The 22,808-nt window shown below is 42.5% G+C and overlaps 1 pseudogene; it reads right to left on the bottom strand.

The window, feature by feature from the left end:
• Positions 1–696: 696 nt before the first annotated feature.
• LOC142137194 (U2 spliceosomal RNA) lies at positions 697–846 on the bottom strand (annotated as a pseudogene).
• Between the last annotated feature and the right edge of the window lie 21,962 nt (positions 847–22,808).

The raw sequence follows: 22,808 nt of genomic DNA, 5'->3' as shown, positions 1-22,808 counted from the left end.
AGATTCCGATCTTGCTTTCTTCACCGCCTCCCAGTATCTTTTGCAGATCGCAATGGAGGCGAAGGTGACGTAGAAGATGTCCCTGATGTAGTTCTGGATGCTGAGTGTTTCAGCCTTCGAGAAGCCTTGATCCAGGACCATCTTCTTACCAAATGTCTCAGCCATCATGTCTGGAATCCTTCCGTCTACTTCCCTCAGTTTCAGGACCACGGTCTGCCTCATCCAGGGTTCCAGGGTAGGAGTTCTCTGGGGGGCATCCTGGCTGGGCTTCCCTTGTCCTGGGGCAGCTGGGCTGGTGGAGGCAGAAGTTCCAGAATCAGGGAGAGGCATTGGTGCAGGGGTCTTTTCTCCTTTCTTCCTAGGGACAGGAGCAAGGGTGGAGGCAGGAGCTGCAGCAGCTGAAGTCATCTTCCTGGCTCTTCTTCCCGGGGCAGAAGGGCTTCAAAAGCTGGTCTGAGGGAACATCTTCTTCAAGAGCAGGATCTTCCGCTGAGAAGAGGGGTTCTTCCACTGGAGTTGATCCCAAAGTCTTCTCCCAAGCAGAGAAGAGCAGGGCAGGGTCTCCCGATGGGAGGAAGGCTTCTTCAGCAGGAGTTGATCCCGAGGTTCTCTTCCAGCAGGTAGGATCCAGCAGAGTTTCTTTCCCCGAAGTCGATCTTCCTCGTCATTTTCCTTCTTCCGGCCGGCTTAGGAAGCAAGATGTGACACAGTCTTAAACAGTTTGAACCCTCACCAGTGTTAGATCATGCTGTGGAATGAGCCACAATCAGCATTACGACCACCGGGTGTTGGGCTTGATAAGAACAGATACTACACTTGATCTTACCCAAAAGGCCGAGAAGCCAAAAAAGATTATCAACTGTTCTTGCAATCGCACAACTTTGGCTATACACTTTCATATAACTGTTGTCTTTGCTGATTATGTTTTTCCATCCTGACATCATCTTTGACATTATTTCTAATTAAACTTGTTGCTCACTTTATTTTATGCTAGATATATGATTGCTGATAAACACCTCCTTTTCAATGTCTCTAGTAGGTAGGTATTCATACAAGCTACCAAGCTTGTATAGTGTATAGGACTGACTCTAAAGACATTAGTATGTTTCATCCCAGAAAGCAGTGTTTTTCTCTACAATGTTTTTGTTGCTTCCATTTTCTTGCAGTCATGTACACAGTCTTCTTTTAGGGATCAATAGTTTTGTTATCTCAAAAAAAAAATTCAAAGAAAATATACTGTAGGAAAACAAAAACGCTTAGGGAATTATTGGCGCTGATGGATGGCTGACAAAAGATATACATTTTTTTAGTTAATCTGAAAAGGATATGTAATTAATGATGCATCAGAAGTATAGAAACACATGTATACAACATTTAAATCACTCAATAAACAAAGTACAAGCCAAAAATGTTTGCTGCTTTTCTGGGAGATAAATTGCAAGTTCTCTATTTACCCTGCATTTCTGCACCCATTAGCAAGGCCCCCCATCAAAAGTAGGCTGGGGCGAGTTTTTCTTGATTGGTTATTGCTGTTTCCTCAAGCACCTTGTTTGACTAGTGTGGTTTTCATATGCTAATTGGGTTAGAAGCGTAGCATTTTGTGGGAGGGAGTTTGCAGTGTGTTGCAGTGAAGCATAGTGGTCTTCAGTCTAGAATCATCCATGCAAACCACAGTGAGGTAAAGCTGTGTTGCGTATGTTACTGGCTTGTCCTCTCACTCATGTGAGTAAGGTGTCTGAGCAGGAAACGTTTCCATGTTGGACACCTGTAGTCCTCAGTGCCCAGTCTGGCGTAACCGGGAAAGTAGCAACGGGGTGTAGCAATACGTTCCTCGCACAAACAATGCAGCCCATTCCAGATTTTAATCTGTTCACTCTTTGCCAGTGTGAAGATCATGCGTCTAGATTCTTCGGTGACAGTTTGGTAGGTCTTCACAGGCGTGCACATTAAGTGAGGTAGGACCCATTACAGTACAGTAATTTACCATTGTTGCACTTCAGTCTGGATGGTCTGGCCTCCTAGAAATCAACTGACTCCCTAGGGCTAAATTGTGCTGCTTCCTCATCCACCTCTAAGACCTCTTCTGAATCCGCCTCCTGGGCCTTATCCTGCCAAAGGACCTCCTGGGCAGCATTCTGCAGAAGGGCCTCCTGGCCCTCATTTTGCTCAATGTTATCCTGGCACTCATCCTGGCCATGCTTCCCTACTTGGGCCTTTTGTGGGTTACATAGCTTACATAAACCTTCCCCTACGTTTATAAAGGGGTGGAAATACTAATAGTGTTTTTAGATAAAACATTGTTAAATTTGAGGTTTTTTAACATCTCTACAAGAAAATTTTAATTTTCAATTTACATAGCACTTTTGGTATATTAATGGGAGGGGAGGCATGAAAAGTATCAATATTAGTTGAAATACAAAATAAAAAGTAATCTAAAAAAAGTAATCAGCAGTGCGCGCCACTTCACTCTGAGCTGGTTACCAGGCAATGGCAACCACAGCATTTTCTGTATGCTGCCGCCGTATAGCCGCTGGCTAGGCAGCAACAGCAAGTTTCATTAATAAATCTTCCTTGCACATATGTGTAAATTAGCTGGGCTCCCTCTCATTGGTGGCCTAACATTTACAAGCCCTTTCCTTTCAGTCACCTGTGCTTACTCTGAATTGGTCTGCTGTTCTGAGCTGGACTGTGTATTGAATTTTGTTGCTTTCTCCTGCCCTTCACCTCTGCTTTTTCTTTAATTCGTTATTAACCTCTGCCTACCCTGACATTAACCTGATTATCTACATCCTATTGATCTCTGCCAGCCCTGACCTCAGCCTGAGTACTTGTATGGTTTTTGATCTCTGCCCGCCCTGACTTTGACCTGTGTATAGGACTTTGCAGTTGCATTTCATCTGCTTTTCTGACTTCAGCCTTTATTACCTTAATCACCAACTGACTCCTTCTATGTCCTGTTTACCCCACTTAATAATATTACGTACCATGTACTCTGGAACTTATTGGGTTCCTTGCAAATTAACAGCTAACTTATGCCTTTTAATCTTTTTACACTATGCAAACAGGATTAAGCTCAACTGAGCATCAGGTCCTAAGTCTAGTACCACCTTTAGCTCTACCACAGTACAATCCTGGCTGCATTACTGTTCCACTTAAGTTTAGCCAGTTGTGTTTCCTTGCCACACTTGCTATACTATCTGTTCCCATTGTCTAGACCTAAAACAGCAGGTCCTCTGAGAGCTGTTACTTCTATAACACCCTGCTGCCCCCAGACCATCTCTCTGCTGCTGCCTTGGTGCCTCCACACCACTGGAAAGAAAGAGTCTCCTGGAGTCAATCCTCATTATTTGGGGGACAGTTAGCTTGTGGGGGTTTATCATGATCTTGGGTATAGTCATATTTCTATGCACATGTCTTTGTTTGTGCAGAGAACAATCTTCTCTTCACTCTATTGTCATCAGTAAATACTAGTACACAATTTTATAGCTTATTAGTGTAATTTATACAAATTTTGACTTTTAAAAGAAATAAAAAAAAATGACACAAATAGGGGCTAATTTAGAGTTGGACAAGTCTGTCTTTTTGCCGTAAAATATGTATTTTCTGTTACGAGCCGCGGTGGCTCGGTACTGCCGTGACTGGCTCCGGCCCCTCAGTCGCATCCCGACCATCGTCATGACGACTGGGGCCTCACTTCCGGTTTCCGTCCCGGCCGTCACCATGGCAACAGCCAGGATGCTCTGACCAGCACTGCCGCGACCCGGCCAGCTGGACAGCCGGGCACGTGCGCAACATTGGAATAATTAACCTTCTGCTGGGCCTGATTACCCTCCTGTGTTCCTCAGTTACTATTGGTCATTGCAAGTATTTAAGGCAGGAAGGCCTTAGCCTCCCTGCCAGTTACAGCTTCAATCTCTGGCTGCTGACCTGCTTCTTTCTCTGCTCCTCAGCTCTTGTTATTTGGATTGATTATTTTGTGTATGACCCTTAGCTCGCTTACTGGACTCCGTTGGATTGCTCGTGATCCTGATCTCTGCCTGTTACCTGGATACGCTGCTTGCCGACAGCCCTGACCTCTGCCGGACATCACTACCGATGCCTGCTGTACCCTTTGACCTCGGCTCGTTTTGGACTTCGCTGTTTGTACCCCCTGGCCCTCGACCTGCGCTATGGTAAGATTATAAACTTGTACTACTGTACTACTGTTTTAGACCTGGGGGCATCCGAATACCTGTGAGCACATTCAGCTCTACAGGAAAGGTGGCTGCTTTAGGTGAAGACCTCTGTTACCTGTTTTACGAGTTTATGATATTTGCCGTCAGCCTTAATATTTTCATAACAAAAATGTGTATGCGTACGTTTGTATATTTTGTGCATTAATGACTTGTGTCTCCTTATGCGTGGGCAGGCGGAATGACAACGGGCAAGAGTAGACTGAGTACAGTAGGAGTGTGTTCACTTAACTACATTTAGATATGACACATGCACAGATATTTCTTTTAAAGTCATATTTCCTTTGGGTGCTGTAGTGCTGATGTACCAAAATGCAATGAAGATGACTGCACTGCTTTATTGACATTTAGACTACTGCAGGAAGAAAAAAGTAATTTGGATCTTAAGAGGGAAACAACAGAAGTTTGTAAGTAAATGTATATCATTTGTATTTTGTATGTGGTTATATTTAATTACATTTTATTTGGAAAATGCGCCTTTCGCATTTAGTAATAACAATGTCAAGAAGAAACTATTCAATCTTGTGTATATGACACTTCATTACTTTATTATATTGTGTACAAACGGTAATGAAAGATCTACCAATCTTTCTCATACCCGCAGATATTTTAACTCTATTATTTTTCAACAGTATTCCATCTCTCTGCAACACCTTCTCTCTCCAATTTCTACATTCTCCTCTCCCAATCTGGCAGTAACACATCTTAACCAAACCCTAGAATAAGCCCTTGATGAAGTGGCTCCATCTACTATTCACACTCTATGTTGACTAAGATGTTAGCCGTGGCACAATAAAGAAACACAACACCTTCAAAACCTTTCTCACAAAGCAGAAGGTCATTGCTATAAATCTCGTACCTTTGATGACTTCCTCAAATATACTACTATTTATCCCTCCTTTCAATATGCCCTGGACACTGCCATACAAACATACCTCCGATCTCTTATCTCTGTTCAGTTCTCTAACCCCAAATGTCTTTTTAATACATTTAATTCTCATCTTAACATTCCCTCCCCAAACTCTTTGAATACTTTTATTGTCAAAGATAATTCAAGGAAAAGATTGAAAGGACCTGACATGAAATTATATCCTTTTCCTCGCAAAAACAACTAGCTCAATTCCTTCCCTACACCCTGTGGCACTTTCTCTTCATTTGATCCCACATATGAAGATGAAGTATCTACTCTTTCCTCATCTTCCTACTCTACTACCTGTCCTCTTGATCCTATACCCTCACAAATCAGTCAATCCGTCTCCTGTGCTCATCTCAACGGTAACTGAAATCTGTAATGTCTCTCTCTACTGGTAGTTTTCCATCATTATTCAAACATGTAAGGTTCTCTCCTATTTTGAAATAAAATAAATTTGGACCCAAACTCTCTCACAAATTACAGTTCCAATTATCAGCTCCCAGGCCCTTCCAAACTTCTAGGGCCTGGGTCATTAAGGCACGAATACTGAGCGCATTGTGCAGTTGTTCTCAACGGCACATTAATCAGCTCTCCATACTCCCGGAGTCAGCAGGGAAGGGATCTCAAGATACGTGTGGTGTTGACTATGGGTGTAGGTTCCCTTTGCTGTACTAGACTAGACACTGAAGGATGTGTACAATATGTTTGTGGAATATGAAATCTCAATAGAACTCACAGAAAAAAATATTAATCAGTTAATGTTACCTGTCAATAATATAGTCATTTATGATTAGAAATGGAAACTGTATAAAAAAAAAAACCTATTTATTTTTCCATTGAAAAACATTAGGGTAAGGCTGTCCTTAATATCTACTGTACATAAAATACATTTTTACAGTTGCTACTGATTGCAGACGCATGTTATAGCATGCATACTATACTGACTCAGGACTTAGACTAGCCCCTTGGTGCAAGAGAAACGTCAGAAAAACAAGAAACTTTCACACACGCAGAGCTTCATTCCAGCATGGCTGCATTTGCTTGAGTTTAGCTCGCCCACATTGTGAATTGAATATGGGCACACGCCCCTTCTCCGCCCTATTCACTCACCGATGTTGTAGACCATCGTAACTGTCATTTGTGTTGGCATATGCAGTGGACTTGCTTTCGTTGATGGTAGAGTGTCCTCTTTCTGAGCATGCGCAGAAGGGAATTGTGTACATATGATACGCACAAAAAACAGAGGTGCCTTAGTGACTCAGGCCCCTAGAGAGAATTGCCTACACTCGCCTCACATGCTTTCTTTCCTCACACAACCTATTGTACCCTCTTCAGTCAGGCTTTCATTCCCAAAACTCCACACAGACTGCTTTGAATAAGGTTGTCAATGATTTGATCACTGTTAAATCTAAAGGCCATTACCCACTTCTAAGTCTCCTGTGTCTATCTGCTACATTTAACACTGTTGACTACTCTCTTCTCATACAAATGCTTCAATCCCTAGTTTTACTGTCCTATCCTGGTTCTCATCTTACCTATCTACGTAATCGCTCTTTCAGTGCTAATTTCTCTGGATCCACCTCCTCTCCACTTCCTTTGTCAGTTGGAATACCACAAGGCTCAGTCCTATGTCCTCTGCTATTCTCTATCTATACTCCTTCTTTTGGAAAACGAATAAGCTCCTGAGGATTTTAGCATCTTTCTATGCGAATAATACCCAAATTTAAATATCCTCTCCTAAATCTCTCACCATCTGTGTTGGCCCCTGTTTACTGACTGTGTTTCTGCCATTTCATCTTGGATGTTCTTTCGCCAACTCAAACTCAATCTTTCATAAAGAGAGCTAATAATATTCCCACCAGTATACAGAATGTAACCTACCTGACATTTCTATTTCTGTTGACATAAATCCTACCCCTTATGGATTCTAACTCTAACTACTGAGGAGTGGGGATCCTGGGCAGGCTTAGCCTTTACTGAAAATACCTGTTGCCAACATTTTCTTTTATATGGAACACCTGTGGGAACATAGGATAAAACAGTACAGAAAGATATCTTCTTCTGTCCATAGAAAAAGAGGTACTTGGTGAACATGGATTGTTGTAACACCTTGTTTTGTCACATTGGCCAATTACATTATATGGGTCACCTTAATATTTGGACATTCAGCAAACAATCACATATACACATGCTTGCTTTCCATGTATGTGTCAAAATCAGCCACAGTGTTTGTCATTTGGTGAATGGTGCAAATTATTAGATTTTTGCACGTCATATTAATAACTTTCTACTAATGACCACTACACTATTTTTAAGTGAAAACTAAACTCTTTGCTCCTTACAAGTAACTGAAGCCACATGCCCTATCTTTAGGAAACTCCCCTAACTGTAAACTTGAATAGAAAATTGTAAAACAGAGCATGTTAAGTTAGCTAGCTGTAATATCACTATACCTGTGTATTAATCCAACTCTTTGCACCTGTACATTGCATTTTGCTTACCTTGGATACTTGCTAACCAATTTTACAAATGCTGACTTTACAATGCTGAATGAGGGAGACGCACTAGTATCCTAATCTGTGCATGATTCCTCAAAGAATTGAGCAGAAAGCATGATGTAGGTATCTTAAGTATAAACAAATGTCCTCTTTCTGGTATATTATTTAGTTCACTCATTCATAGAATTTAATAAATATTATTGTGCATTATTTAATGTATTTACTTGGTCCTTAAAGTAGGTAAAATTAAAATCAAATTTGCTTACTGGGCTCATATGTGTAATGTCCACTTACCTAATCATTTTTTAAGTGACAAGAGATCGAGAAGTAACAAACTTCTAATGGAAAAATAATATTTGATGTGAGGAACACATATTCATGAATTGTTCCTTTGTTATCAAAGACATTAACAGCAACAGAAAATAAATTATTTGACTGTGAATACTCTGATATTGAAGTCTAAAAAAGAAATTAGATTCAAGTTCACGTGGAGGTAACACTAGCATCTGAACATGTTGTTCTAGACGATGGGATTTATATACAGGTTTTCCTTTTTGATACCATTAGTAAATGGAAAGTTAAGAAATGGAAACATCACATGCACAGGAGCGGCCATCTCTATTATATTCTGAGAAGCTGTTATATGAATATACATATCCTTCAGGACTTGAACTCATAAGAAGAGGGGAAAAAGAAGGCGAACCCATTGTAAATTCAGTTGTGTCGACACTTGGTTCCCATCCCAATAGAAAATTACAGAAGTGATGGATTTAACAGGTGTAAAAGCCCAACTAGAAAAACACAATTAGTGGAAACTGCCTCTAGATCTCTGAAACTGAGAAAGTTAAGTTAGTCCACATGACAGAAAACTTCACGTTTAGAAGTAGGTTACAAAAGCTCCTCAAATTAACTAGATTACCTTTCCATAGTAGGGCCGTTATAAACTGTAACACAGCTTCCTGGACATATCCTTTTTCTGGGTCTATAATTCTAGTACTGACATAATGATTACAAGCTATTGTGTGATGTCATTGCAATCATTTAAAAATGTTTCTTTTTAAAATATATCAATCAGTGACAGATTTATTGCCTCCCAGTTAGTGTTTAGAGTACAATTTTATGTATAATTCTCCTGTAGAATTCTCCTGTATATTCTATGCAGCAAATTTGTAAACAGTCAGGTTAAAATGATTTAAGATTTGTTTTCTTTTTTCTGGGTAATAATTCTAAGGTAATAAGGTATCTGATACAATTAAGATTTGCATGTATTTTGGCTTCCGCCCATAAAAAAAATTGTAATTTTTTTATACTTATGTAACACCATTTTTCAAAGTACTATTGAGTGGTTATTGCCACCAATTGAATCTATATTATACTTAGAGTAAATACTTGAGATTTAAGTACCAGGGGTGATTCAGGAAACACCTCCCTAAAGCTCGCCGCTGGCAGCATTTAATCTGATTCACCCAGGGAACCAAAAATATGTGTTGTATTATATTTTTAATTATAGCAATGGAAAGTATTGATTACACCAGTGGATCCCAAACTTTCTCAGTTTGAGGCACCCTTAGGGTCTCCATAATTTTTTCAAGGCACCCCCAAGTCAAAATAATTACCAAGTTGCCCCTGCCTTGCTTACCACCGACCCTAGCCGCGGCACCCCAGTGAGACTGCCACGGCACCCCAGGGAACCGTGGCACACAGTTTGGGAACCACTGGATTAGACAATAACAACAGTGGTGAATATCATACAGTACATCTCAGAAATTAATTAATTCAATGTATACAGAAATCAACTTGTAATCTATATAATTTAGCTAATCTTTGGGATCATATCATATTACTCCCTAAATCACTCATTATAACTATGACACATGAGAAGTTTGACTGTTACGTTACTAATAAACCGTTACTTTAATACTGTTACATTATGTAATAAATCACTGGTCTTATACAATAAAATAAATATTCTTACAATATATTTACAGAGTTCATATATGTACATCACGCTTCAATGGCCGTTGGTGCACCTATTGACAGTTGAAGTATTTGACTGATGCAGAGCAGAGGTGTCCAGTATATTCAGTGTATTGAATATCCTGGTGTAATTTTTATAATTTAATCACGCTGACCAATATGTCTTGAATTAATAAAATAACTACAGTAAATGAATAGGGTTTCCACTTTCAATATTATTGCCACATTTGTCAGCCTTTCGTCATATTCATTTCCACAGAAATTATAAACCATGTAATTTAAACCTTACTTTATTTCTGTAAAATTTCAAGATGTTATAACATTTCATGCTTCCTAAATGATTGATGACACAAAATTCTGTGGAAAGATGTACACATTCCGGACACTCCTGGGCAAAACCATGTTACAATGCAAGGAGTGCAAATTAGTTTATTATTTTGCACATAAGTTAAATACTGTCTGTTTTTTATGTAGCACACAAATACATGATAGCTTTGTTTGTACACTGAACTTTAAAGTTGATCTAGGACATGCCCTACCCCAACTATAAATCTGCCATCACATTTTAAATTTGCATCCCCCTCCAATGCAACATGGTTTTGCCAAGGTGCAAAGTTACTCCTTTTTTGCTTTACTTTCCTTAATAAATCAGGCCCTATATATTGATGTGTTCATTATCTTACTACAGTGAGTGACATAAAAGTTTATTATAATTTAACTGTCTCTGCTTGAAATAAAATCTTAGTCTGATTATCTCTAAATCCAGTTCTTTTTTTTAGAGAAAGGGAATCTATTGTAGTTCAGTTATATAAACATTAGGCAAATTACACACACTGTTTATTACTGGACTGTTGGTTTATACATTTATCTATCACATCCAGGGGTAGGCTGGGCTGGGTGGCAGGTAGGCATCTGCCCCCCAGGCCGATCCCATAGTGGGCTACCTTGGACTGGGTCACTGGGCCACCTGCATTTTTTTCCTTTAAAATGTTCCTAATAGGCTGCTGAGCCAAGTCTTGCCCCCTGGGCTAAAATTTTCCAGCCCTCCCCTTATCACAACTAACATATTCCCGGTATAAAGATTCTCATCATTGTGGTCTGAGGTGTCTCTATAGCTTATCCTCCGTTTGCATCAATGGCTTCGCAGTCTGTCACAATACTCTCATTTCATATACAGTATTTTATTGCTAAATTCTCCTCAATGTTCCTCTTCCGTGCCCCTCACATGTAATCCCCCTTCTCTCTTGTTCTCCTTCACGCAACTGTCTTAACTGTCTCAACTCTTACCCACTCTTGTTCCCTGTCACCTGACCCTCATCTTTTCATTGTTTCTAATCATACTCCTTTCCCACTCTTTATCTCAACACATTCCTCATGCACCCTAATTTCTAATGTCAACACTGTTTTTCTATAGTAGTGTTAACATTATTTAAACAATTTCAGTGACACTGGTAATATAAATAAACATTCTCTATAACACGGGTTACACCTAATTTCCAAAATGTAGTCTTCTGTTTAACTTAATGTATTGCTTAGTGGGAACAGAAACACCATTTTATACTAAAGTTAGATAAACTTCCACACTACTGACTAATGTAAACTGGTCTTTTTCTAGCAAGTAGACCTAAGCAGACATGTGCCTAGTATTATTTATTAGGCAGCAGAGATAGACTTTTATCTTTAGATTTTGTTATGTTTTGCCATTTGGTTTGTGACAGCCAACAATCTATGTAGAAGAGGTTGTGTGATATTGCCACATAACATTTCAGTCACAGTAGCCTGCAGCAGGCCTTTAAAACTGCGGCTCTCCAGGTGTTGTGAAACTAAAAACGCCATGATGCTTTGCCAACCGATAGCCAGCCAATAGCTGGCAGATAATGCTGATAAAACACCTGGAGAGTCACAGGTTGTCCAAACCTGGCCTATAGCAACATAAATTATAATACAACCAATACTGTTTGCAATTAAAAGAATGAACTCACAGGCACTGCAAGTAATGAAGTAATGCTCATTTTATTGGGTCTGTAGCTCCAAGGAAGATGTACTATGGCATTTTTCCATAAGAAGGTCCTTGCATTACACCTGCATTAGGATATCTGGTACAAGATACTATCTCAGAGACAGGTAGTGGTAGAGGAAAATCATCAAAAAAATAAATGATAACTCAGGTAGTAGCAAATATTCTGAACTGTTACAAAAGAGTTTAATCTGTCAATTGTTGAATTTGAAAAGAAATAACAACAGAGCACGTAGTTCTGTTTGTGACTTTGTCTTACAAACAGTAAAATAGTTCTAAAACAATGTACATTTATATACATGTATATGTTAGCTGCATAGTTTCCTCAAAAGCGAGCGTAAACACTGCAGGTAATTTACTACGCACTAAGGATCTGCTTAAGCAAACAATAGGTGCTATTAGGGGTGTGGAGTATCCAGGAAATCTAGAGAGACACACCTATGCACACATGTTAAAGTCACATCAAGGGACTGATTCATCAAGGCAAATAGCCTTAAGACAGCCCTTAACACCCCGCCCAATTTTGGGGAGTGACCTGGGTGGGGAAGGGGCGTTTTCCCAAAGTATTATGCAGAGAATCACCCTGCACATGCTCAGAACAGGCAGACACAGCCGGTAACACAGTCCTTAATATCCCGCCCAAATTTGGGGAGTGACCTGGGTGGGGAAGGGGCGTTTTCCCAAAGTCAATTGTCAATTTACAGTGTGGGCATGCTACACTCAAGCGCACGCAGCCACGGCCGTTGAAGCTTTATTTTCTGCCTATCTCTTGCTCCAGCACCGCCTCTAAACAGTGGTAAAAAAAAAATAATTAAAAGCAAATTATGTGCCCCCTACTAATGATATTAACCCTAGTGCTGCCAGTCTACTGCTGTTTGCTGTAAAATGGGGGGAGGCAATTGTGGTTCCCCTACCCCGGAACCCCCTCCCCCCACGCCTGATTTTCACAAAAAACAGCGCTAGGTTGCAAAGGCAGGAAATGCTACCGTAGTGACCAACAAGTTCCAGGCTGTTCAGCACAGGGCTGAGGTGGGGTCCAAAAAAATGTACGGGTCCCCCTCTAGGGAGACCCAGCCCAATGCTGAAAGCACTAGGGCTCTACCCACACCCTTGAATGGTGGTGTGGGGTAAAAAAATGTGTAAAAAATATGAAAAAACACCATTTATTTTGTGGACCTACAAGTCCCAGCCAGCCCAGGCTGCCATTAACAGGGGTGCTGAACTACAAGAACCAACATAGCCATGGCAGCCAGAGCATGCTGGCACTTGGAGAACCAAGTGCCAGGGCATTGGAGAACCACGTACCAGCATGCCTTGACACCCAGGCCCCCGCTGAGCCATGAAGTTCCACAAAGTAAAACTTAAATAAATAATACCCCTTGTTGTCACCACATTAGTTTAATAAAAATATTAAAAAATACTAACTAAAGTGTCAGTAAATCACACACCTTTGTTACCAAATATTTTTATTAAAAATAATAAATCCTCATATACTTACCATCTGATGCATTCATCTGTAAGCGATTCAATTCTGTACATTTTTAATCCAAATTGCTTGAAACCAAAAATTAACTATAACATTCCCAGGTCCTGTAGTTGTCCCGAAAAAATATCATCCAAGGTCCTGGAGTTGTCCATAAAAAAAGCCCAAAAATATTCCAAAGGTTGTTGAAAATAATCTTCTTTTTTCTTTCTGGTAGCCAAAGTAATCCTCAGGATACTGCTTGGCAAAAAAAATAAATCATTAAACCAGACGATGCTAAACTATGATATACTATGGAAGATCAACTGCCACAGAATGAAATTTTAACAGACGTGAGGTCTATTTATATGCTAGGGGGGTTCCCATGACAGCATAGTACGTAGTGAGCAACTAGAATGTATTTGGCAGAATCAGGTCATGATACAAAGGCACACTGGATCAAACAGGAACTAAAGATTTGGTAATGCTGGTAACAGAGGGTGTGCAGGTACAAGGATGTCTGGATTGCCAGGTTAAACTGGGAAGCTGGAGACTCTAGTTTTCCAAGTTAGACAGTGGACTGCAGATATTGGATGCCAGGAGGCACCGATTGATCCATGGGAGAATCAGGCATAAGGATACTCAGGCAAGCCAGGATCAGAAGCCAGAAGATCCACAAACAATGCCAGAGAGTAAACAGGAACAAAATCAATGAAGCCAGGGTCTGGGTCATACACAAAGGGGCAAAACAATGGAACTGACAAAAGTCAGATAATCAGGAGAATAACAGGCACAGTTCAGAGGAGTACTAACAGTGAGCAAAAGTAGCAAACAATTGATAAACTGCAAGGAACAAAGTTTGGTGTGAGTAAATAAGGTAGTGGAACAGGTGCAGGTGATGGTCAGGGAAGGAGGTTAACGCCTGCAGGCGAGGTAGAAATGTCAGACAAAAGTCAAATACTTGGGACACTAAGACAATTGACAATGGCCAGGATTAAGGCTATACAAAACATGACACTGCCGCAAAAACAGCACCTGCACTGGGAATACCTAACTATAAAAAACCTGTTTTTATCCCCGAGCTACTTAGTTATCACTTTTGTCTTTGGCAAGGTGCTCCAACATGCTGGAAAAGTCTGTTTTCATCACCAAACTGTTCTTGGATGGATGGGAGAAGTTGCTTTTGGAGAATGCTTTGGTACTATTCTTTATTCATGGCTGTGTTCTTAGGCAAAATTTTGATTGAGCCCACTCCCTTGGATGAGAAGCAACCACACACATTAATGGTCTCAGGATGCTTTACTGTTATCATGACACAGGATTGATGGTAGCACTCACGTTTTCTCACAAATCGGGTTCTTAGTCCTGTTTACACCACTTCGACTCCTGGTCGAATGCAGCATTCTATTTTGGGACAAACATGACTTGTTGTTTGTTTGCTGCTTCATCCTGCCTGCTGTATACAGATCTCAACCATCAATCTTCGTGTGAATTCCGCTTCACTCTGTTTGCTGTTCTATGGATTTCTACCATTAACCCTCTGAGTGAGTTTAGATTCATCATATATGTTGTTATATGGACTTTTACCATTAACCCTCGGAGTGAGTTTAGATTCATTGTGTATGCAGTTATATGTACTTTTACCATTAACCCTCTGTGTGAATTCAGATTCATCATGTGGCTGTTATATGAACTGCAAACCATTAACCCTTTGTATGAATTCTGATTCATCCTGTTGCTGTTATATGAACTGAAAACCATCAACCCTTTGTGTGAATTCAGCTTCAGCCTGCCTGCTGAAATTAATACTTTGGCTATTTATTCCTCGTGTGGATTCACTTTCATTCTATCTGCTCATGTACAGATTCCAGCTGTTATTCTCTGTGTGGATCTTCCTCTCATCAATCTATTCCTGTCTCTCCAACTGGCTATCTGGGGTAGTAGGTTGTTGTTCTGCGCCATCCACTTTTGGACCCATCTCTGTGTCTTGGGGTACTGACTTCCAGATCCAGGTCTACCTCAGGTTCTGAGTTCTGAGTTGTCCCAGGCCAGCTCCAGGCTCATTGTCACGGTCGTCTGAATTTCTTGATCCGATTCGGGACCCTTGGGACTAGCTGGAGCAGGAGTGAAACAGAACTTAGCAGCCTGGATGAACTTCTTGCTCATGTTCGTGCTGATTGTAGAATATAGCAGGGGAATTAGCAGTCTGGAAATGTAGACAGGAACACTGCACTTGTAATGCAGTCAGGAACACTGCACTTGTAATGCAGTCAGGAACACTGCACTTGTAATGCAGTCAGGAACACTGCACTTGTAATGCAGTCAGGAACACTGCACTTAGGAGTGCAGACAGGATTACTGCACTTGTAATGCAGTCAGGAACACTGGAGCCAAGAACTATCCTCTGGAGAGAAGTGTGTTGTTCTGGCAATGAACAGATCACAGCAGCAGGTTTAAATAGGATGTCCCAAACAACTATTGGCTGATCAGTTCATGTGATCACAGCTTCTGAATCTGGTTGGTTTGGAATGATCACCTGACTGCATCCAAGATGGCCGCGCCCATGCTGCAGGACAGACAGTATGTGTTTGTTTACAAATGAAGGTGTGGAGAACGGGAATGCTGCAGATGACCAGAAGGGACCCAGGTAGCCGTGATATGACAGCGGCGGATGAGGTAAGTGCGGCTAAGATCCCGATTTGTGACAGTACCCCCTCCCTTACGAGTGGCCACTGGACACTTAGATTGGGGCTTAGTTGGAAACTTGCGGTGAAATTTTTTGATGAGAGATGGAGCGTGAACATCAGAAGCTTTGATCCAGGCCCTCTCTTCTGGACCATAGCCTTTCCAGTCGACTAGATATTGTAAGGTTTTATGTCGAAACCGAGAGTCCAAGATCTCTTTAATTTCATATTCGTCACCATGTTCAGTCTGCACTTCAGGAGAAACCAGTTTGGGTGTATAAAACCGATTTAGCACCAGTGGTTTCAAGAGAGAGATATGGAAGGTGTTGGGTACCCTGAGGTAAGATGGTAAATGTAATTTGTAGGACACTGGATTGATGACTCGGGAGATGTTAAACGGTCCAATAAAGCGAGGAGCGAATTTCATAGATGGAACTCTGAGGCGTAGATTGCGAGTAGACAGCCAGACTCTGTCTCCGGGTTTCAAGCTTGGAATGGCTCGTCGCTTTTTGTCGGCCTGAATTTTGTAGCGTTGGGACGCTTTAAGTAGAGATTCCCGTACCTGGCGCCAGTGGCCTGAAAAATTATTTAGGAAAACTTCAGAGGCAGGTACTGAGGCTGTAGGAAGTGGAGTAAACAAGGGTACCCTGGGGTGTAGGCCATAGACCGTATGAAATGGAGTGGAAGCAGAGGATTCGTGATAATGATTATTATGAGCAAATTCTGCCCAAGGAAGCAGATCTACCCAGTCGTCTTGAGAAGAGGATATGTACAAACGGAGAAATGTTTCTAGGTCTTGATTAACTCTTTCCGTTTGCCCGTTGGATTGGGGATGATAGGCCGAAGAGAAGTTTAGTTTGATCTGTAGTGCTTGGCACAAGGATCTCCAGAATTTCGCCACAAACTGAACTCCTCTATCTGAGACGATTTCTTCAGGACACCCATGCAAACGGAAGATCTCCTTTATAAATTGCTGAGCCAGGATAGGTGCTGATGGGAGTCCACGGAGAGGAACAAAATGCGCCATTTTAGAGAATCGGTCAACGATGACCCAGATGGTATTGAAATTATTAGAATTGGGCAAATCGGAAACAAAGTCCATAGAAATATGGGTCCAGGGTTTGGTGGGAATAGGCAGAGGCAAAAGTTGACCAGCTGAAGATTGTCTTGAACTTTTATGTTGGGCACAGCTGCCACATGCGGAAACAAATTGCTGAACATCCTGATTAAGCGTAGGCCACCAGTAGCTTCTCAATATGAAAGATTGAGTTTTGCGGATGCCAGCATGACTGGCAAATCTGGAACAATGTGCCCATTGGAGCAATTTTTTCCGCAGATTCTCAGGAACAAAAGTTTTCCCCTGGGGAGGTGTATTGTCGGGTCTACTGACTGCGATGCTGAGTGGGCTGATAATAGGCCGTGGATCCACAATGATGGAATCTTCTTCTTTTACCATAGAACGTGACAGAGCATCGGCCTTGCGATTTTTGGAACCGGGACGGAAGGTGACATGGATATCAAATCGAGAAAAGAATAGTGCCCATCGGGCCTGACGTGGATTCATGCACTGTGCAGTTTTAAGGTAGAGCAGATTCTTGTGATCCGTGTATATTGTGACAGGATAACGAGCTCCCTCAAGTAAATGTCTCCACTCTTCAAGCGCCAATTTGATGGCAAGCAGTTCTTTGTCCCCTATGGCATAATTTCGTTCAGCTGGTAAAAAATTTCGGGAGAAGAACCCGCAGGGATGCCATTGCTCATCAGCTGGTTTTTGGGAGAGAACTGCCCCTACTCCGACAGATGAGGCATCAACTTCCAAGTAGAATGGACAGGTTAAATCTGGTTGCCTCAGTATGGGAGCAGAAATAAATGCTTGTTTCAGAAGTTGAAAAGCAGATTAGGCTTCTTCAGACCACTTGGCAGGATTAGCTCCTTTTTTGGTGAGGGCGGTGAGTGGTGCTACTACAGTAGAGTAGCCACGAATAAATTTTCGATAGTAGTTAGCAAATCCCAGAAATCGCTGTACTGCCTTTAGTGTAGATGGTTGAGGCCAGTTAAGAATAGCTTGCACCTTCTCTGGGTCCATACGGAGACCGGTGCCCGAGATGATATACCCCAAGAAGGAAATGGATTCAACTTCGAAGGTGCATTTTTCAAGCTTGCAATACAGTTTATTCCTTCTGAGACGGCTGAGGACCTCTTTAACATGTCTGCGATGGGACTGGATATCAGAGGAGAAAACGAGGATATCGTCCAAATATACCACAATAGTATGGTACAGTAAGTCCCGAAAGATTTCGTTTATGAAATTCTGAAAAACCGCTGGGGCATTGCTCAGACCGAATGGCATGACAAGATATTCGTAGTGCCCATCCCTGGTGTTAAAGGCGGTTTTCCATTCATCGCCACGCCTGATACGGATCAAATTGTAGGCCCCGCGGAGATTCAACTTCGTAAATATTTGCGCACCTTTGACTCTGTCAAATAACTCTGTGATGAGGGGCAGAGGATACCGGTTCTTGATGGTAATGTCGTTGAGACCTCGGTAATCGATGCAGGGACGTAATCCACCATCTTTTTTTTTACAAAAAAGAACCCGGCTCCTGCCGGTGAAGAGGATGGGCGAATAAAGCCCCTTTCCAAGTTCTCTTTTACATATTCAGACATAGATTTTGTCTCAGGGATAGAAAGAGGGTAGACTCTGCCACGCGGTGGGGTTTTACCCGGAACAAGATCAATGGGACAGTCCCAATCCCGATGAGGTGGTAGAGTTTCAGCGGCCTGCTTACTGAAAACGTCTGTGAACTCTTGGTAGGCAGAAGGAACTGGCAAAACTTCCTTATCAGAGGTGGAGCAATGTGGAAGAACACGTTGTAAACAGGACCCGAAACAAGTTGGAGCCCACGCCAGGATTTGTGGAGTCGACCAGTCAATATGGGGGTTATGCGTTTGAAGCCATGGAAACCCGAGAACCACAGGGCTAGTGGCTTCTGGGATGACCAAAAAGGTAAGAGACTCGGAATGCAGAACTCCTATTTGGAGCGTCACTGGAGAAGTCTGATGCGTAATGGTACCCCCTGGAATACGGCTACCGTCAACCGCAGAGAGAAAGATGGTCACTGGAATTTTCTCTAGTGGAATGGCTAGTTCAGCAGCTAATCTGGCAGACATGAAATTCCCAGCTGCTCCAGAATCCAGCAGGGCTGAAATGTATTGGGAGCCTTGAGTGTGTTTCAGAGTGACTGGGATAATACAGTCCTTGCCTTGTGGGGAGCGAAGAGCCACTCCTAGGCTCACTTCCTCATTGTCAGCTAGGAGGTTGTGTTTACCCGGCTTACGAGGACAATGATGTAACAGATGTCCGGAACTGGCACAGTATAAGCAAAGTTTCTCTCTAACTCGCCGTTCTCGCTCGGTGGGTAAAAGACGTGCTTTGCCTAATTGCATGGGTCCTTCAGGGAAAGGAGACGGTACACGGACCCGTTGAATAGGGTGGAACTTGGGGTGTTTCAGCTTCCTCTTTTCTAGAGTTCTTTCTCTGAACCGAAGATCAACCCGATTGCAGGTGGTAATCAATTGGTCTAGCGTTGTAGGTAAGTCCCGAGACGCTAATACATCCTTAATGTGGTCAGACAGGCCCTGCCAGAAAACCGCAACAAGAGCATCGTTATTCCAAGATAGTTCAGAGGAAAGTGTTTGAAATTGAACGGCATATTGGCCCACAGACTGCTGCCCTTGCCGAAGGCGCAGAATATCTAAAGCGGCTGACGTTGTTCTTCCAGGCTCGTCGAATATTCTGCGGAAGGTAGACAGGAAGCTATCAATGTCAAATAAAATTGGGTCAGATTTTTCCCAGAGCGGTGATGCCCATGCCAGAGCTTGCCCTGATAGTAGCGAAACAATATAAGCAGTTTTGGTACGTGCAGTGGGGAAATTTCCGGGTTGTAATTCAAAGTGTATACTACACTGGTTGAGAAACCCGCGGCAACTCTTCGGATCGCCATTGTATTTAGCTGGCGTGGGAAGATGGAGTCTGGATGAAGTAAGTAGTGAAGCAGGTATTACTGGCTCAGGCGGAGTATGGGATGGTTGACTGCGGAATAACTGCAAGGTATCCATACGTGTAGAAACATCCTGCAGCAATCTCAAAATTTGCCCCTGGTTAGTTTCTTGTCTCTCAATGCGTTCAGCTAATATTTGGACAGAGTCCTCCCTCGGGGTATGTTCCCCTAGCGGATCCATTAGGCCAGAACAAACTGTCACGGTCGTCTGAATTTCTTGATCCGATTCGGGACCCTTGGGACTAGCTGGAGCAGGAGTGAAACAGAACTTAGCAGCCTGGATGAACTTCTTGCTCATGTTCGTGCTGATTGTAGAATATAGCAGGGGAATTAGCAGTCTGGAAATGTAGACAGGAACACTGCACTTGTAATGCAGTCAGGAACACTGCACTTGTAATGCAGTCAGGAACACTGCACTTGTAATGCAGTCAGGAACACTGCACTTAGGAGTGCAGACAGGATTACTGCACTTGTAATGCAGTCAGGAACACTGGAGCCAAGAACTATCCTCTGGAGAGAAGTGTGTTGTTCTGGCAATGAACAGATCACAGCAGCAGGTTTAAATAGGATGTCCCAAACAACTATTGGCTGATCAGTTCATGTGATCACAGCTTCTGAATCTGGTTGGTTTGGAATGATCACCTGACTGCATCCAAGATGGCCACGCCCATGCTGCAGGACAGACAGTATGTGTTTGTTTACAAATGAAGGTGTGGAGAACGGGAATGCTGCAGATGACCAGAAGGGACCCAGGTAGCCGTGATATGACAGCGGCGGATGAGGTAAGTGCGGCTAAGATCCCGATTTGTGACACTCATTTTGTTCAGGATTTTGCCACCCCCTGTATAGTCTCTGCCTCAGTTCTGAGTCTTACCAGTTCCAGTTGTGGTACTATATTTGTTTGAGTCTCTGAGTGCTGGGAGGTACTGAGTCTCTGGTCATGGGTTCAGGTCCCACCTGTTCCCACGTCCAGGTTCCAGTCCATCAGGTCCAGATTCCAGTCATTGTTTCTAGTAAGGAGTCCAGTCCAGCATTCCTGCTGCTAACATCCAGTATACAGGATTAGATCTAACTCAATGAGCAAGACATTCATCCGGCCTCCCAGTTTACTCTACACTCCAGCCACAGCTAGTCCCAAGGGTCCTGAGACGGATCACAGAAACCCTATTGCCGTGACACCTTTCCTTCTCTGGACAAGCATTTTTTTCTAAAAGGGGATTCATCAGAGAAAATTACTTTACCCCAGTTCTCAGCAGTCCAATCCCTGTACCTTTTGCGAGAAATATCAGTCTGTCCCTGATGTTTTTCCTGGAGAGAAGTGGCTTCTTTGCTGGCTTTCTTGACATAAGGCCATCCCCCAAAAGTCTTCACCTCACTGTGCGTACAGATGCACTCCCACCTGCCTGCAGCCAATCCTGATCAAGCTCTGCCCTGGTGGTACCCCAATCCTGCAGGTGAATCAACTTTAGGAGACTGTCCTGGTGCTTGCTGGACGTTCTTGAGCTAAAATTGCCTACATTCTGTCCCTTCTTTCTGGTCAAGCCCTGGCCTGGGCCTCACCCCTATAGGAGAAGAATGACCCCTTGCTACAAAATTATACAGAATTTCTGACAACTTTCAAACAAATTTTTGATGAACCTGGTTGGCTTTCCAGTGCAGCTTCAGGAATTCTACGTCTACGCCAAGGTTCTCATTCTTGATGCCTTTCTGGATTCTGGTGCAGCTGGTAACTTTATTGCTGCCACTGTGGTTGAGAAATACAATATTCTTACTACACCACTGGAACGTCCTGTATGCCTTACAGCTATCGATGGCAGTAATATTCCAGGGGGCTTCATTCAGTTCCGGACTATTGCTCTTACCCTTCAGATTGGAGTTCTGCATCAGGAAAAAATTTCCTTCCTAGTCCTTCCAAAGACCATCGACTGCCTTGTGTTAGGTCTGCCATGGCTACGTCTCCACTCCCCAACTCTGGACTGGCATACTGCTCAAATTTTGTCCTGGGGATGATGGTGTCAGTCTCACTGTCTGAAGAAAGTAGTACCTCTTCATCTAACCACTGCTTCTTTGTTCCCATCTTTACCTCCTAAATACCAACAGTATGCAGATGTCTTCTGTGAAAAGGAAGCAACCAAGCTTCCCCCTCATCGCATTTGGGATTGTGGAATCGAGCTCCTCCCTGACAAACCTATTCCTCGTGGTCGTGTATATCCCCTTTCTCTTCCTGAGACTCAAGCAATGTCTAAATATATTCAAGAAAACCTGCAAAAAGGCTTTATCCGGAAGTCCACCTCTCCAGCTGGAGCTGGATTCTTTTTCGTTAAAAAGAAGGATGGCGGCCTCCGGCCATGCATTGACTTTTGAGGCCTTAATGCTATTACCATTAAGAATAGGTATCCGTTACCTCTCATCTCTGAGCTTTTCAACCGCATCAAAGGTGCCACTGTGTTCTCCAAATTAGATCTACGCGGGGCCTACAATCTTGTTCGTATTAAAGCAGGTGACGAATGGAAAACAGCATTTAACACACACGATGGACACTTTGAGTATTTAGTAATGCCCTTTGGGCTTTGTAATGCTCCAGCTGTATTCCAAACCCTCATGAATGATATTTTCCAAGACCTTCTCTATCAATTCGTCATCATCTACCTGGACGACATTCTGATATTTTCTCAAGACCTCCCTTCACATAGGGAACATGTAGGTCAAGTCCTGGCCCGTCTGAGAGAACACAACCTCTTCTGTAAATTAGAAAATTGCCTTTTCGAGCAGCCCCAGGTTCCTTTCTTAGGGTGCATCCTCTCAGGCACAGCCCTTCAGATGGACTCGGCTAAACTAAGAGCAATTGTGGATTGGCCCTTGCCCACTGGTCTGAAAGCTATCCAACGCTTCCTTGGCTTTGCCAATTACTACAGACAATTCATCAAGGGGTATTCTACCATTATTGCCCCATCACTGCTCTTA

The sequence above is a fragment of the Mixophyes fleayi genome, chromosome 1 (genome assembly GCF_038048845.1).
Source record: "Mixophyes fleayi isolate aMixFle1 chromosome 1, aMixFle1.hap1, whole genome shotgun sequence".
Classification (NCBI taxonomy): Eukaryota; Metazoa; Chordata; class Amphibia; order Anura; family Limnodynastidae; genus Mixophyes; species Mixophyes fleayi.
This window is presented reverse-complemented; position numbering and strand designations above follow the sequence as displayed.